The 16,774-nt window shown below is 38.2% G+C and overlaps 1 protein-coding gene across 2 annotated transcripts in view; it reads left to right on the plus strand.

The window, feature by feature from the left end:
* The first annotated feature begins 1,158 nt into the window (after nt 1-1,158).
* gatad2b (GATA zinc finger domain containing 2B) overlaps nt 1,159-16,774 on the plus strand; it is a 50,790-nt gene continuing 35,174 nt past the window's right edge. Inside the window, exon 1 of one of the 2 annotated variants that reach the window (XM_051136184.1) lies at nt 1,159-1,601. The gene's annotated coding sequence lies outside the window, so the exon portion shown is untranslated. Of the gene's footprint in view, nt 1,602-14,365; nt 14,624-16,774 lie in introns of those variants that run through there. The other variant, XM_051136185.1, reaches the window with a different exon arrangement.

Here is a 16,774-nt window from a genome sequence, read left to right on the forward strand (position 1 = left end):
CTCGCAAGTGCACTGCAAATGATGAATATATTGTTGTAGAAAACTACTGGGCAGATGCTGATGATATCTCAGTGTCCATTCCTGTGGATGTCACTTTTCTCGGATGTTTGTCATTTGCTGACAAAAGATTGCTAAATCTGTCTGTGTCATACCACACATTGTTGTTTTCTGACAAACAATCTTTTGAAAGCATGTCAGCCTGTGGCACATTGTTCTAACTATTATATTTAGATGATACAACATCAGTAATAGTTTGACTGTGAATCTAAGAGGTGACATTGGCAATGTAAGGCATTAAATCATATTAAATATTTTACATTTTGAATTTGATATCAAATAGATGTTTTGTATGCAAAAATGTTTGGCTATGAGAACAACACGAGTGGGGCTATTGCATAGCATTGACATTTAACTCATCTTTTTGGAAACACGCCAACAAGTTGTGGGTGGTGTGACACTGTAAACAAAAAAAGAAAGAAATAAGGTTGAAGAACCATTACTCCTGAACACAGGACATGTTTTGAAGCACTTAAATGTATATGCAGAATTATTGATGCAGAGATATTATTGTTTCTTTGTCATGTTATGATATGTATATACACACATACATATATAATTACTTTGAACAACCTCAGTCTACAATGATTTTTAAAAAATCACATGCATTTACTAACTAGTTTTTTCCCCTCCTTTAAGTTATGATCATTTTTTAAACGTCATGTTAACATTTTAAGTAAGAATGCACTTGAAAGACAATTCTGCTCGCCCCTGGTTTACATATCAAAACAACGATGCTAAAATGATTTTGCATAAAATGCAAAAATCATATGCGTAATTACATGTAATATTATGAACAGAACCAATATGCATTGAAATTCCTTTAAAAATGATCTTAAATTGGTTATTATTTATATCTGCATTACAGTAGAAATAAAGCATGCTCATGTATTTGAGTCCCTGCTGCATAATCCAGATAAGCAGTTTCGCTACTGTTAAAAAAAAATCATTTTCTAGCCCTCGGTGCTTCAGACAATGGCAAATCAAATTTGGTGCGAATCACTCCGGTCCACATATGCGGCCTAAAAATCAAACCCTCTAAAACTGCTTATTGCGAAAAAGTACAGTCTGCTATGTTGGTCTGCAAGTTTTGGAAACGGCTGGAAGAATGTCCAAATGTTGTGTGGAATCGCGGCGGTTCCGCGCCACAATGTTCCTCAAAATGCTCCAGTCGATCGGAAAGAAGAGGGAGTTAATATGGCTGTCCACAATTTATCTGTCAGTGTAGTAAGCTCGCCTTGTGCTGCCGACACGACGCGCATAACAACCCATTTAGTTCCCATCATTTCAGAGCTTCTTGTCCCCTCCCCTCCAGACACAGACAACAACATACACCTTAATAGGGGCGCGTCTCCGACACAGCCGCCGACCAATAACCCGTCTGTCTGGGCAGAGACCAAGGGGATGAGCGCTCGCCGAGGCCCAATCAGCGCTTTTGTGTTGCCTGCCGGTGCCGGGGACTGGTCGTGAAGAGCTACAGCAGCGCTTCAGGATCGGAGAGTGAACCCGGAGCCAGAGGAACCTGAAGGGTAAAGGCGAGTCAGGTGAGTCCGGGGATCCACGCGCGGCCTAGCCGGTATCGGATCGGATTGGGGAATTCGGGAGCGATATGCTTTCTAATCGTATCCACATGCGATTCGGCCGTCGTTTTGGCGTAAATGAATGGGCTGAGCGGTTAAAAGGGCTTTTGAGGGAGTCTGCTGAGCAGCCAGACAATAGCATAGCGGATTTTGCGTGGAAAGCAAAGCGCTTCTAACACGCAGCAGTTCAAAGTGGCTGGCTAATACTATTAAAATGAGCTCGGGATTGCGCCGTGGCGTATCGCACATCGAGCGGCTATTTCAAGAGCGATTCCGCGAAAAGCCCGTCATATTTAGCAGGCAACTTTGACAAGTTTACTGGCCAAAGCAGCATTTTAGATGTGTGAAACGGCGTTCATTGTTTCATCTGGTGTCTCTAGGGGTTAACCCAGATTGGCGGAGAAAGCCTCGCGTCCTCCCGGCTGTGGCTACAGTAGTGCAGTAGCAGCTCAGACACAATGAAAAAGCCCAACATGTACACACATGCAACGCCATCAAAATACATCTAACGCTCGTATTCCGACGATATCGGCTCGAACGGGCTGTTTAGTGAGTGTTTTGGGGCTGTTCGGGGGAGCGGGCTTTCTCTCTACTGTGCCGAGGGCACACGGATGGTGTACGGTGAGCCTGTACAATTAGAAAAAAAAGATGTCGAAAATGCATCAGCCATTTACGTAAGTGAGGACGTTCTCTCAACTTGCTCCATATGCACGCAAATGGCTGCCCAACACTTGACAGACGTAAGAGTGAAATCTAATTCCAGCGTGAATGCAGGTATTGATCGAAGCCAACAGGGAGTCACTGATAATCGGGGGGAGATGACGTTTAGAAAGAAACTCTGATCAATGATATATGCTCTCTGTTATTCGTTCTCTGCAGACACGTCCAAAGTGAGGCTGCCTTTACTTTATAGGCTTTATATAGTCCGAGGCTTACTCCAGCAGGCTGGTTTGCACAGTTTGACCCCTCAAGAATTTTTCTTATGCATTTAGTAGCTAGATGACAGTAGTTTGTTTGTGGATACTTTTACTTTTTTTTTTTTCTACATCATTTGAAAGTAAAAATGCACTTAACGGGTAATTCCACTATAAGGGTAAATTCTTATTTTGCAACCATCCAAAAGTTTTTAAACATGCACTCAAGTCTTTTTTTTTTTTTTTTTGCTCATTTTACAAAAAGTTTTATGTATAAAGAAATTAACTGCACTACATGGGTGCTGCCATGTTGAGATCACATGACTTACCTTGTCAGTCCAGACCCAAAAGTTAAATTTATTTTATTCTTCAGGAAATTGATTTTTAACAAGCTTAAGTACATTTAAAGACAGACCTAACGTGAAACTACAAGGTTGTTAATCAGTGTGGAATGCTTATGCTGTATCGCGTTATTTAAACATATTTTAAGTAATCATGTTTGAGTTCTCAGTAAAAAAAAAAAAAAAAATTACCCATCGCTCTGCAAAGAAATCGATCAGAAGATCGAATCCAGCAAATCACATCAGAATAACTCTTTAGTACTCAACCACTGTCTGTGCTCTCAAACTACCTAAATATTTCTGTATATATATATATATATATATATATATATATATATATATTTTGCAGTAAATGTAGAATATGTTGTTTCTATATACACAAACAGGTTTAAATCAATAGCTTATTTATCCATATATGTGACCCTGGACTACAAAACCAGTCTTGAGCATCATGGGTGTATTTGTGGCAATAGCCAACAATGCATACATATATATATCGGTCAAAATTATTGATTTTTCTTTTATGCCAAAAATCATTAGGATGTTAGTAAAGATATTTTGTAAATTTCCTATCTTAAATATAGCAAAACCTAATTTTTGATTAGTAATATGCATTGCTAAGAACTTAATTTGGACAACTTTAAAAGTGATTTTCTCAATATTTTGATTTGTTTGCACCCTCAGATTCCAGATTTTCAAATAGTTGTTTCTTAGCCAAATATTGTCCTATACTAACAAACCATTAATCAATGGAAAGCTTATTTATTCAGCTTTAAACCTCAATTTAAAAAAATGACCCTTTGTTTTGTGGTCCAAGGTCACATATGTATATATTTTTTTTATTTTGATTGTCATTTGCACTGCTTTATTAAGGGATTGTAGTCCTTTCCCTTATTCAGAGTTGTTAAGTTCACAGATTTTTTTTTGCTTCAAAACAAAGTTTGATATTTTAATAGAGTTTGCTTCATGGCTTATAACTTTTTATTAAAAACTTCAAAAATCTCAGTAAGAAAACTGAATGGGCTTCTGCAAAAGAGTTACTACTACTGCTAAGTATAGACATAACAGCACACCAAATGAGTTTGAACTTGGTAGTGTAGTATGAGAGAGACACAAAAGCGAACAAAATAAAAGAAAAACCAACAGCTTAGGTATGAACATCAGCATAAAGTTTAAAACCACTAAAGAGCCGGCTAAATGTAAACACAAACTTACTGAGTGCACCTTTTAAGCTCAAGGAATTATTCAGGAAACTAACAGACTTTTGTACTCCTAGATATTTTTATAGCGTATAAAAGTTTCCCACTTTGACAAGTCACAGAGAAAAAGCTCTCCACCCACTGTTATTAAAGACGTTTATACTTATTGTTCAGAGAGAAAGGTCTGTGTAGAAGTCACCGAACATGTACTTCTCTAGGAATTACCCTGGTGAAATCATACTAATGTCTGATGTAAGTAATCTGTGTAAACAACAGAGCTGTGAAGAAAAAATATTTTTTTAGCAAGTAGCACATCTAATAAGAGCCAATTGGAGTGTTTTCTGCTAATTTTCGAAAAAGGCTGCTGCATACTGTGAGGGGCGCCCCACTAGTATTACATCCTCAAGAGGGGTCCAAACAATGTTCTTATTGACTGTTTTGCTCAAAGGCATTTTGTGTGGACTGTTCCCCCTCCTCCCCCTCAGGCGGAAGATACTTGGCAGTGTGGTATTTATTTTTCTACCTTTTTTTGGGCTATTCATCACTTTAGTCGGTGCACCCAAGCTTATGGCCATCGTCTGTGAAAGGATTTTATGCAGTTTGTTCTCTTTAATTTCCATGGTGCACGCGCATCTTATTGCTAGTGACTGTCTGGTTTTGTTAAGCCCACGAAACCTGTGAAGTGCGGTGCCAGGTGATAAGATGGAATACACTGAGATGAGCAAAGACTCTAAGCTCAAGTTATCAATGTAGATTTCATCATAGATCTGTCATGGTTTAGAGGTACCCGTTCAAGTACCTGTTCTACCTAAACCTGCTGCACACCAGATTTCATGTTAGTATTGGTGCTTTAGCACAACATTGGCATTCCTATGCTAAATGCATAGATTTTTATAAACATAAGCCTAAAGCATATTTTCAAGTGGATTGTGATTCAGGGCTTAAGCCCTGTCCTGTTGATAGCTCACCCAAAAATACACATATTTTTCATTTGCTCACCCTTATGTCATTCAAAGATATTTTGAACTTTTGAGATCCAAAACTATGGTAACATTCTTCAAAGTATCTTGTATCTTAGTGCTTGGGGTCAATGACAGAATTCAATTTTTGTGCAGAATTACTAAAAACTATATATATTCAGGTGATTCTGCGTAAGATCATATTTGGACTTTGCGTTTTACTCAACCTCGATTCAGTCATGGGTTCATCTAGAAGACGAGACCAAGACATTTAAGAGGGAAATCACATTTAGAACTGGATATTGACTCTTGGATCAGAAAGAGTACTTGACTTGGCTGGGTTTCAGGACTGCTGAATGGTCAGAAAAGGTAGTGTTTAGAATTAGCAGTGCCCCTTTGGCAAACGTATTGAGTAGACACAACAAAACGACTCGCTCTGTAAACATGCGCCATGAGATTTACGGCAGTGCAATATGATGATGTGGACCCAAGTTGTGCTAGTTTTGTAAAACGAACCCTCACTGCGACAGTCCTGAGAGCCGGGGCATTGACACTCAGATGTCCTCCCATTGATCTCCTACCCTTCAACGCACCTTCAGTGTCGTTAGTGTTGTTTTAAAGCCGGTTGGAATGAGAGGGAAATGGTCACGTCCAGTAGTTTTTTGGTTTTGTGTGATAGTGGGTTTAAAAAAGACCCTCAGGACCGAAGTGTCAGGTCCAAAAGGGTTTGATTCATTGGCTCTTGGGTAAGCTAGAGGCTGCTGCTCACCCTTTCCCCAGATAAGGCTTATTGGTCTAGGAAACAATATGAGCACATGTCTTTTGGCTTTATAAAGCAGTGTAATGGACAACATCATTACCTCAGACCTTCCCATTGACATCATAGAGAAATTAGTCTGTCATATACTCAGGAATGTCTTTGATTACACTTGAATTGTGGTGTGAAGTTTAGTTTCAGAGTTACAAATTTTAATGGCAAAAAGCCTTCCATAAGTTTTTAATAATTAATCACTTTCACTGCAGTTTATCATTTATCCATATTCAGTATTCACACTACAGTTTCCAAGCGTTTCCTTATAGATACATTTGTAATCAAGTGGTGTTCATACTAGTTATTTATGTTTTGTCTTTGATAAAAGTCAGCCTGTATATCAAGCCTTCCGTTTTCATTGACTATATGAGACGGTCTGATTGATACCTACTCAAATCAGGGCTCATTTCATGACCCATAGTTATGTAAAATTGAGACCTGAATGCCTGAATGTTTTGAGAAGAAAGAAATCAGGATAATTACCCCTTAATCAGAAACATTACGTTTATTTAAAAATTTTCCCAAGCGAAAATCCTTTGAGGGCGAGAAGTCTTGTCGGTTGCTTGTACATGCTACTAATTGATATGGATGATGTTAATGAATGTGAAGTGATAAATCTAGATCAGTGAAAGAAGTGCAAATAAAAAGAAAAGTATGTCAGACTGTTTTTGGGACTGATACCAATCTGTGTCAGTGATCAGCAGTATACAGTAAGAAGTGTTTTATTGAAGCAATAAGCCCCAAGAAGCCGTGGTTTACAGTGAATTTATAACAGCTAAGGGGCGTTGTTAGGCATGACGTGAAACGGTTATAAATTCACTCTAAACCACAGCTACAGGGGTTATTGCTTTCATAAAACGGTTATTTCATATACGTAGTAAGGTTTTACGAAAAATTAAACAAAGCAAATAATGATAATAAAAACATTCTTCCGCCAAACAGTGTAGTTTCTCAGAAACAGTTGTGGTTGCAAAGCAACACACAAATGTAAACAAAGGTGTGTGTTTGTAAAGAAATTTACAACCAATTTAACGGCAGCTCAACCAATCAGAATCAAGGACAGTAACTATCTGTCTTTTAATAAAGCAAGAAGCCGTGGTTTACAGTGAATTTGTAACAGCTAAGGGGCGTTAGGCATGACGTGAAACCCCCTTAGCTGTTATAAATTTACTGTAAACCACAGCTTCACGGGGCTTGTTGCTTTTATAAAAATGTTATTTCATATACGTAGTACGGTTTTACAAAATAAAACAAAGCAAATAAAGTGTAATGATGATAATAAAAACATTATTCTTCCGCCAAACAATGTAGTTCCTCAGAAACGGTTGCGGTTGCAACAAAGTGGTTGCTGAGCAAAACACAAACGTAAACAAAGGTGTATGTTTGTAGAGTAATTTATAACAGCTTGGAATGCAGCTCAACCAATCAGAATCAAAGACTGGAACTATCAGTTTTATAATAAAGCAATAATCCCCAAGAAGCCATGGTTTACAGTAAATTTATAACGGCTAAGGGCCGTTGTTAGGCACAATGGGAAGCGTTATAATTTAGCTGTTATAAATTCACTGTAAACCATGGCTTCTTGGGGATTATTGCTTTATTATAAAACTGATAGTTCCGGTCCTTGATTCTGATTGTTTGAGCTGCGTTCCAAGCTGTTGTAAATTACTCTAAAGTGTCATAATATTAATAAAAACATTATTCTTCCGCCAAACAATGTACTGCCTCAGAAACAGTTGTGGTTGCTACAAAGTGGTTGCTGAGCGACACACAAATGTAAACAAAGGTGTATGTTTGTAATTTACAACAGCTTTGAACACGGCTTAACCAGTTAGAATCAAAGGCCGGAGCAATCCGTTTTATAAAAAGGGTTAAAAAGAAGATATTTTAGAATGTTTTTACTGAAAAATACCAAAAGACATTTTTATAAAGGTCTCTCTTGGAAGGATTTTAGAGCTATTTCAATAGTTGATTAAATTGAAAGATTCTACATGATTTTTATCAGTACTACTGTTGTTACTTGTACGTTAGTGTTACCGTGTTTAAATAAATAAATAAAATATTTTAGACATTGCTTTGTCTACACAATGAAAGTCAGTGGGGGCCAAAACAACACTTTCACTGTGAGGAAAAAACACTGAAGCATTCTTCAAACTATCTTCTTTTGTGTTCCTCAGAAGAAAGTAAGTCATTTAGCAGGGGTAGTGTTGATATCATCATTTAAAACTATTAAAACATCATTTTCATTCATTAAAATACAGTTGAAATGAATGATAAATATTAGATAGGTAAAAATTAGAAATGTAATTGTAATTAAAACAAAATAAAGTTGATCGACCTTCTTAAATATTGAAATAATTCATTAAAAACTGAAAAGTAAACATATTGTGTAATAGTATTATGGTTCGGAATGATAAGGTGAGTAAATGATTTTCAGTTCTTTTATTTTAGGGTGAGCTGTCCCTTTAAATCTTTAGAAAATCCATTTCAACTTAAAGAAGGAGGAATCTGCTTAGATGCAGCCTGGTTTATAGACCTCGTAGCGTCGAAGAAGTGCATATGGCTAAGCTAAAATAAATAACTGATTTGTAAAGCAATCTGTTTCATTTTCATCACACTGTTTCAGAGGCATCCGAAACCCTCTGGTGGTCGTCGGTTGCACAGGGACCTTTGACTCCTCAGCTTTTTCCGCTCAGCTCTGTCAGTTGCTGATTAATTATTCTCCACCATTTTAGTTGTGAGATCTTAGGTGGGCACAGTGAGCAGGTACCGAGAGGGAATGTTTCAGTCGACCGTAATGCGTCGCATGTACGTTGGTGCGCGGGTCTTGTTAACACCTGAATGGGGAGGCTGCGTTCTGCGGGCCTCATGCAAGGCTTATTAAACCCCACGCAGAAACAATCAGCCCAGATGAATGGCTTCCTGTGAAGTTTAATTAGAGGGCCTCCCTGATGCTTTAGCTGGATAAACAGCAGCAAGAAACGACATGACGGGCCTCTTGCGTTGATTCTTGAAGAATGCGTGCGTGTGAAGAGCGAGAAGCTCAGACGAGACGAAGATGTTTTTAGGTTTAGGAATGTTGTCGTTTGTGCTTTTTTCCTCTCCTTTTCCCCGGCGGATGCTGTCTGACCATCCCAATCGCAAAATAGATGAGTTTTTCAAGCTTCACGAGTCTCGGCCATCACGAGAGCTCCGGATTGTTGTTAATTTGCTCGACGTCTCTCAAGTGGGATTTCTCTGAAGATGAGGTGTGGACTGCATTAATTGCGGCGGGTCCAGGTATTGGCTTTGGTTGAAAAATTCAGAAGTATTGATTCAGGCCAAGCTGTTTTCATCATTTCGCAATGTATTACATTGTAGCGAGACGGAAGCTGTGAGTGAATATGAAGCGCATAGACCCGTTTTATGATTACAGTGGGAGGTATAGGCGTATAGTCCCCAGATGGGTGGCTTTCGTAGCGCCGGGTTCTCCGGCTGCACTTGTTTCAGGAGCGAGAGAGCCGTGTGATGGCTTGAGCTGATCGAAGGACTGCTGGAACACTTAATTCAGTGCAATATGAAAGAGCAAGCGGAACCCATCCGAAGCCTTTCTCTCTGGAACCATCTTAGTTTTCATGGCCCGGGGGCTAGTTTGACTATTAAAGTTGATGGACCTGACATTGTGTATGGCGTTGCATCATTTATTTAAGCTAAAGTAGACTTAGAAATGTTTTTGTTTTGACTATGCAGTCATAAACTTCTCTTTTTATTATTGTGACATCAGCCAACACTAGGGTCCAGTTGCAACAAACCTCTTAAAAATAGTCATCATTTATACTCGCTGTCATGTTATTTAAAACCTGTGACTTACTTTTTCTGCAGAACACAAAATGAGATATTTAAAAATAATAATACATTGGGTCCGATAATATTTTTGGACCCAATTGACTTTCATTGTATGGACATAAACTGTTGTTTACCATTAAGTCAATAAGTCAGTAAGTCAGTTAGTTATACCTGCAAACAGTTGCTGTGAACCCCATAAGTTATAACAAAACACAAACTATCACTAATTTTGTTTTTGTTCATTGAAATAAAGCTGAAATAGCAGAATATATGTGACCCTGGACCACAAAACCAGTATTAGGTAGCATGGGTATATTTGTAGCAATATCCAACATAACATGGATATATATTTTTTTTAATGCAAAAAATCATAAGATACTAAGTAAAGATCATGTTTCATGAAGATATTTTGTAAATTTCCTATCGTAAATATATCAAAACGTAATTTTGGATTGGTAATATGCATTGATAAGAACTTAATTTGGACAACTTTTTCTTAATATTTGGATTTTTTGCACCCTCAGATTTTAGATTTTCAAATAGTTGTACCTCTGCCAAATATTGTCCTATTTTAACAAACCATACATTAATGGAATGCTTATTTATTCATGTAAAAATCGCAAATTCCAAAAATTAACCCTTATGGGTCACACATATTAGATCATAAAATTACAGGAATTAGAAACTTTGCCATGGCATATAATTGAAATGAAGTTTATGTACTAAAAGTGAAATAAAAGAGAATTAAGAAAAGGGGGGAAAATAATTAAAAAATAAAAGTACATAACAAAATTACTAAAACATGAACTAAAAATAAAATAACTTTTTGTTATATAACAAATACTAAAATGGTATGAATAATACTTGAATAACACTCGATCTGACCTGGTTTTCCTAGATGTTTGTTCTCTTATATCATCTAGGACGTCTTTACTGGGTTAAAGTTTGCTTTTGACATGATATTGCTGGGTCCATAGAGTAGCTTTGGTTGAAATGGCTAACTCAAATGTGTAAATAAACAAAAAAACAAAAATAATTCAACTGGTACCTTTGAGGAAATCTCTGAAAGCTGGCGTACCTGTGGTAGTTAACCTTGATAAGAATTATAGCTGACTCTCTGTACATGCGCAACCGCAAGATTCAATTCCCATAATCCCTGCACAAATGCCTCTTTGTCTTATTACTGTGTTTAGCAGATTAACAAATTGAACTTTAGCACATTTAAGCATCCTCTCTCCATATCCCTCCATTCAGCCGCAGGCCTTTGTTTCTTGGGGTCATTCTGTTGGAATCAGAAGGGGTGCGTGATCTCTGTTCAGGCGGTTTGGATGAAGCTGGGTTTTCTTGAAGTTTTGGTCCCGCGCAGTCCATCTCTCCAAGCCTATCTGCTTTTCCAGAGCGCCGGTTCCTTGGTGGAAATCATGTTTTCCCCGAGTGTATGTCTGTGTGCCCATTACTTTGAGCGTCAGAAGAGAGCCTCTGCAGATTTTATCTCAACTTGATAAAGCACTGGTCATGTCGGTGTGTGTAAAGGTAGTGTGCACCGGTTGTGTATTAGGGGATGTTTGTGTATTGTAATTTTTTTTTGTGTGTGTGTCTGTGTGTGTTTTGCATGAGATTGATTTGAATACGGCAGGTTTTTTTTTTTTAATCGCCTGACTGTCCTCCCTGCCTCCTTCCAAATAAAACCCCATTTTAAAATCTTTTTGCTACCTCGCTTTCTCCAGATGGCTCACGTTCCAGCATTTTTCCTTTTTTTTTTTTTTTTTTTTTTTTTTTTTTTGTTTTTAAACAACGTATGCCCCACCCTGTGGTCTGAAGTTCCGCAATGAGCCGTCTTGACAAGGTGCCAGGTTTTAGATTCAGCGTCTCGTAAGAAGTACATTTTCCTCTTACTGCCCCCTTTGGCCCCCTCCTTTTTGTCTTTTTTCGTTCTGTCTTTCTCTTTCTTTCTCTCTCTCCCTCTCTCTCTCTGTGTTCGTGTGACGTCCTGACCACTAACGGCTACATATTAAGAGATAATTCCATACCCTGAGGTTACAAACCGGCTTAGACTGGCTCTCTCGCATTTTGACTCCACTGGGTACCCTGGGTGAAAAAAAAAAAAAAAAAAAAAAAGATATTGTAACTCCCTGTTTTGTTTTTTTTTTTTTTTTTTTTTTTTTTTTTTTTTTTTTTTTTAAAGGAACAGGAGACTAATTCTCCCTGAGAATGACATCAGTTCAGTCGGCACTGCTTAAAACAAACATGTTATGCATTTATGCATGCTACAAGGATTGCTCATACCCCTAAAAGCACAACCAGACAAACCATACCGCATGATTTCTGTTCTGAAATATGATTATTGGAAAGATTTTTTTTTTTTTTGGCATAATTATGCACCTTAGTCACAATAAAGTAGGCTTTATTTTAGAACATGCCTTCTCCAATTGCAAAAGGTTGTCGACTCAGGTTGTATTAACTGTACAGTGGAAACCAATACTTATTGTCATATGAGGTAGTTGTGACAAGTGCTGTATCTCTATAACTATAAGGTTTAAGATAGAAGTTTTTTTTTCATGTAGGTGAACATAACAGCACACTGACATACATTGTGCAATATAATGATTTTCGCTAAAAGATTGGACTATGTTGTGAGGACAAAAGGTATAGTTAATCAAGTTATACACATTGTCATGTATTTTAAGTGTTATAAATGTATATCATTTATTAATTAATTAACAATCTAATTATCAGTATGTGACTCTGGACCACAAAACCAGTCATAACCAGTCATTCTGAAATTATCTGAAAGCTGAATAAATAAGCTTTCCACTGATGTATTGTTTGTTAGGATAGGACAATATTTGGCTGAGATACAACTATTTGAAAATCTTGAATCTGAGGGTGAGAAAATCACCTTTAAAGCTGTCCAAATGAAGTTCTTAGCAGTGCATATTACTAATCAAAAATTTTGATATATTTATTGTAGGAAATTTACAAAATATCTTCATCGGACATGATCTTTACTTAATATCCCAATGATTTTTGGCGATAATTTTGACTCATACAATGTATTGTTGGCTTTTGCTGCAAATATACCCATGCTATGACTGGTTTTGTGGTCCAGGGTCACATATATATGCTTTTTACATTTGATTGAATTGAAATTTATGAATTGAAATCATTTAATCCATTTTTTCATAGTTGTTTAACTGTTTAAATGTAGCTCGCAAGCCTTCAATAGTCTACCAGTTCCATTGCAGTACCTATTGGGGCATGTTGTCACAGAAAGCCAGTGAGTATTAAATAACAAAGGATCTTTTTTCCTCTGCGTTAACAGTGGATATGCTCAATAGGTTTTTTTAGCCAAGCGTCTATACCAAAATTGCCGGTCCAACCTTATGTACTTTGCATCAAAAAAAACCCCACAATGTATTTATTGTTGATATTGTATTGCAAAACACTTCTGCTGCTATTGAGAGCAAGGTTAGGGACAGGTTTGGCGGTATGGGTAGATTTAAGGTTGGGTTAAGATAGAAGTGATAGGTCAACAGTTTAATTAAAAATGTAATTACCAAAATTTAATTACAGGTATTTTTAAAGACAAAAGCTGAATGTTAAAACATGCATGTATGCAATAAGAGTATTGTATCAAATGTTTCACTTAAATGCAAGTACATTTAAAGGCCACCTAATATAAAGTAGAACCAAACTGACTTGATAAATAGTCATTGCAATAAAAAAAAATATATTTATTTAAAATAAATGATCTTGACTGGCATAAAAACAAGGACAGTGTGTTTCTTTCTCGTAATGGCTTTGACTAAATTACGTTATTATTTTGTGACCATCTTTCAAATTCTCGTTCAGCCTCTTAGGGATATCAGAGCGATTCATCTCCAGTGCTGCTTTTTTTCCACGTTTTTTCTCTTTGTGTATTTTCTCTCTTCTGGCAAGAGTATTAGATTGTGTTCCTCCTTAACCTTGAAGTCTGTCTGTATCTTGTATAAATAGGTCTGTAGCTTTATTCAGATCCTCTCCATTCGTCTCTCTACAGCCGCCGCCTCTGTTAGAAAACCTCCTGTTGAGGGTTTTTCTCATCCCTCTACGTATTCGAGCTGAAGTTTTGAGTTTCTGAGGGAGAGCAGCAACAGCAGCGGAGGAAAGGGCACTGACCGGGCCTGTCCGAGAGGCGATCCCTATTGGTGAACGCAGTCTGGAACAGAGTCTCAAGGCTTTGACTGAAAATTAAAGTTCAGTTTCATTCAGCATTTCCTCCTCGTGTTTGCAGCACCGTGTGGTTTTTGTACCTGCGTACTAGCACGGGCCTCTGGTTAGCACTGTTCCTCGCAGGAGGAAACCTGGTTTGCGTTCGAGGCGTGTTTCCTCACTGTAGGCTGTTTTAACCGCTGTTGCGTCTACCACCTCTTTCGGTATCTTAAAGATCTTGTTGCTGTCTTTATTTGGTCTCTTTGTCTTCAGCCTCACTCCCCCACACACTTCCTCCCCTTTGCCCCCTGCTACTGCCCCCACCCTCCTCCTGAACCGCCCCTCCCTCCCTCGGGCGACAGCAGAACAGGAATTGATTAGTGGCACGGCTTAAAAATAGAAGGGCCTGTTGTCATGGCAACGGCCACAATGAGCTGTTGTCTTGTTTAATGAAGACCGAGATTTTAAGTGTTGTGGCTGAACAGTACAGTGAGCGGGAGACGCCATTTCTGGCTAGGTGTGCGTGCAGACGCCGGGACGGAGATATCCGCCGTGATCTCGTCCCCTCCGTCCAACGGTACGCAGATGGTCGTGAATGTTTTTGCACGTGCCGGACGGTCTTCCACGTGTGGGTGGGTGTGTGTGTGTTGTGGCTTTGCAGGTACGACTACCAGTCTGCTTTGTCGCAGTCTCATCCTGGTTGCTTTACCCTCAGGTACTCGCTGAATCTGCAGAGGTGCGTTAAGGTAAGGCATCAAATGCATCATGCGCTGGCAGCTCCAAAACACATTATTGACTCAACCCACATCCTGTTACCCATACGTCCCGTACGCATCAAGCCAACCAATTACAACCCTGTTGCCATGGGCGCCATCCGCCTAATTGGCCTCATTAGTGTCAGAAACTGGCCGTATGCAAATTTTGGTCATATTCCCAGCAGATCTCTATTCTGAGTAATATACAGTAATAGTTAGCCATTGTGTAGGTCGTTGGTGAGGACAACGGTCCAATTAGCGAATTAACCATTAGGCTTTAGATACTGTACTCGACTCAACCTCCCAGAAGTGGTTTTGAAATTCCTGTCAGCGTGTGCGTAACGTGCCGTTTGGTGACGGTATGCTAATACGCCTGTCCTGAAATTCCCCCCTCAGCAACCTACTTTTGTGACATCACAGCACAGCTGACTTACAACATCTCAATTACGCTTGCATCACGTTGCAGCTGGATTGCGTGTGATGCGAGAAATGATTTATACTGATAAATATGTCAACAAGCGCCTTTTTTTTTATTTGAATTTTCATTTGCATCTTATGAATACAATTGGTGTAGAGCTCCAGTGGGATTCCTTGAATGTGATTTGTTGGCGTTTGCTTTGAAACTGTCATTTTAGGAAGGTCTTTCAGGCCAAGGCCTCCTAAATTTTATGATCCCTTTGCAAGGGATTCCCTTCTTAAAATATAGAAGCAGCTTTGAGCTGTTTATAGTAAGCATTGTGTTATTAAGACAAAGTCTGATTGGTAATTTACTTTTATTAGTTGTTTTAAATGTAATTAATTTTTTATTAGTTGTTAATTGGCTTTTATTCATTGCTGTGCTAAATCCAAAACAAACTATTAAATAACTATTAATTTGTAAAATGTATAAATTGACAGCATTTTTAAAAATTTCTTATGAAATGTTAGTTTTTTTTCTGCCCAGTACTAGAATATTACAAAAATATTTTCAGTTTAGACCTCATTTTGAAAACGCCTGCAAAAATGACTTTTGCTGTGAAATGTCAGCTTTTTTTTGGTAAGATCTGACAAGTTTCAGCTTCAAGTAGTGCTGGGTGTTTTGACCAAAAATCTGTATCACCTTTTTTAGGATTCTGTTAGTTTTGGCCCTGACTGTGCCTTTATGTTAATCAGAATGCATGAAACTGTTGCAGAGACACTGCATTTGAATCAAGATCCAAACAAACATGTTACATGTAGCATGAACAGTTTTTTTTATGTAAATTAGATTGTATAATTTCAAAAACAAAACAGTCTGACCTTACCTTTGTGGTGTTTTGCTATATAAAACATATCTGAATGAAAACAACAGACGTGCTGAATGAGATGCAAATTCACTTTCTGACAGCAGGTGGCACTTATGGAACAGCAGCAATACAGCGCTTCCTTCGTTACAGCTGTTAGTGCTTTGAAAAGCGCAACATTATTTGATGTGTTGGCGTAATTTCAATTCAAACAGAAAAACAGGGCAGAACATATTAAGCAGTCCCGCCCCCTTTTTTAAATGGCCAATAGCGTTTTGTTTAAATTACAGCTCGGGCCAGAGACGTTAAGCTCAGTAAAGTCTCATTTGACAGCGTATGATAGCCACAACCTCATCCAAAGCCACTAAAAAACATAGCATTCTGTGTAGAATTTAAATGGGTCCGATACGTTTTATAGTCTGTGCCGACTTGTGCATATGATCTGCTTCATGCTATCGTGTCTCTGGACTGGAGCAAGACAAGTGCTGCGGTGGTTCGCGCTAAACCAGACTTCTTTGGCCCCAATGGAAAGTATATTTACACTGAATTGTTCCCTAGCCTCTGTATAATGCAATGCGTGCCATTCACCATAAAGAAACTACTATACTAATTTTGTGAACAATAGACCAATTTCAGCCATGGCTTCAGCATCTGTTTATAGTATAGGGGGCAAGACACTTCAAATTCTATGGAGCATTTGATTGGACAGAACATTTGATGAGAAGCTGAAGTGCAGGGTGATGTCATCAAAACCGTTGATTCATATTGGTAGCATTTTCATGTCACTACCGAAACGATGCATGATTTAGTCCATTGACTGAGACTGATTTTTAACTACATCCCTACATTTATGATTAGGAAATATTCCTGTGTCCCTCTC

The sequence above is a fragment of the Labeo rohita genome, chromosome 19 (genome assembly GCF_022985175.1).
Source record: "Labeo rohita strain BAU-BD-2019 chromosome 19, IGBB_LRoh.1.0, whole genome shotgun sequence".
Taxonomy (NCBI): Eukaryota; Metazoa; Chordata; class Actinopteri; order Cypriniformes; family Cyprinidae; genus Labeo; species Labeo rohita.